Source organism: Anopheles cruzii, unplaced genomic scaffold, assembly GCF_943734635.1.
Source record: "Anopheles cruzii unplaced genomic scaffold, idAnoCruzAS_RS32_06 scaffold00188_ctg1, whole genome shotgun sequence".
In the NCBI taxonomy this organism is placed as follows: domain Eukaryota; kingdom Metazoa; phylum Arthropoda; class Insecta; order Diptera; family Culicidae; genus Anopheles; species Anopheles cruzii.
Genome location: NW_026453877.1, coordinates 8496 through 9590, shown reverse-complemented (window position 1 = coordinate 9590; position 1095 = coordinate 8496).

Sequence of the window (1095 nt, the reverse complement as noted above, 5' to 3'; positions counted from 1 at the left end):
CGTGCGCCCCGCGTTGCTTCCCAAGCGATTGCTGATTGCCACCTGCGGACGATGCCCGAGACTCTTGGCCCCTTCGGCAGTGTCCTTGTCTGATCGCGTGAAAGTTTCATAATATTAGCGAAAAGAGCACGGAAAGTGAATGGCAAATCGGCCGAATGCTTAGCGCCGAAGATGGAACCCGTAAATGTTTGATGCAATTTGCGCCGCTTGTTGCGATGTTTATTATGAGCATCAGAAGAGAGCGTCTCGATTCTTCTTATGAATGAAGAAATCCCAATCATCGTCGCCATTTTTACATCGCGTCCCATCGACACAACACCGCGCGCGATGTTTGCATCGATGACTGGAACGTGAACGTAAGGCAAAAATAACAACAACAAAAAATGTCTTAACAGGTAACAGGTAAAGTCGCTTAGTAATTCCCGGGACTGACATTGGAGAACGTCTTTCTCTGTGGACGAAGTCCGAGTTTTGTTAGTCTACTTAGTCTGATTCAGGAGATACATACTTAACTCTCGGACTCTCTAATTTGTGTATATTGCGTTGGCTAAAGCATTTGTTTGATTACGAAAGTTTCTGCAATCATTCGTCTAACTGAAACACTATCCACCCCGAAGACGGCAGCTACTATTTCGGGTTACCGTGGTGAGTCCCTTTTTGATATGTAAATGCAGGAGTGCTTAGAAATTGCAATTTTGAGTTCAACTCATAATTATAATTGCCAACAATTACTGCACTTGAACAAAATTTGTTTCTGCGCTATTTTTGGGATCTTTTTAGTCAAGTGAAGTTCCCAAAACAGAAGCTACTTCTTTATCCTGCTTCAGCGTCCATCGTAAGATCCCCAACGCTCAAGTAGAATCAGCTTCAAAACCCACATAAAACTAAAATGTATAAAGACATTTGGGGCACATGTCCTTAACGCTAAAAACGCGAACTACATAGAAGATTCAAACTACACCTGGAGAACAACTCATTAGCCAACTACCACTCATTAGCCAGGCAGCATCCACCAAGGCCTTTAAAACATATTTATGTTGCTTACCAACACCAGTTTGTCCAAAATATGTCTTGACGCAAGAAACTTCAAATTGC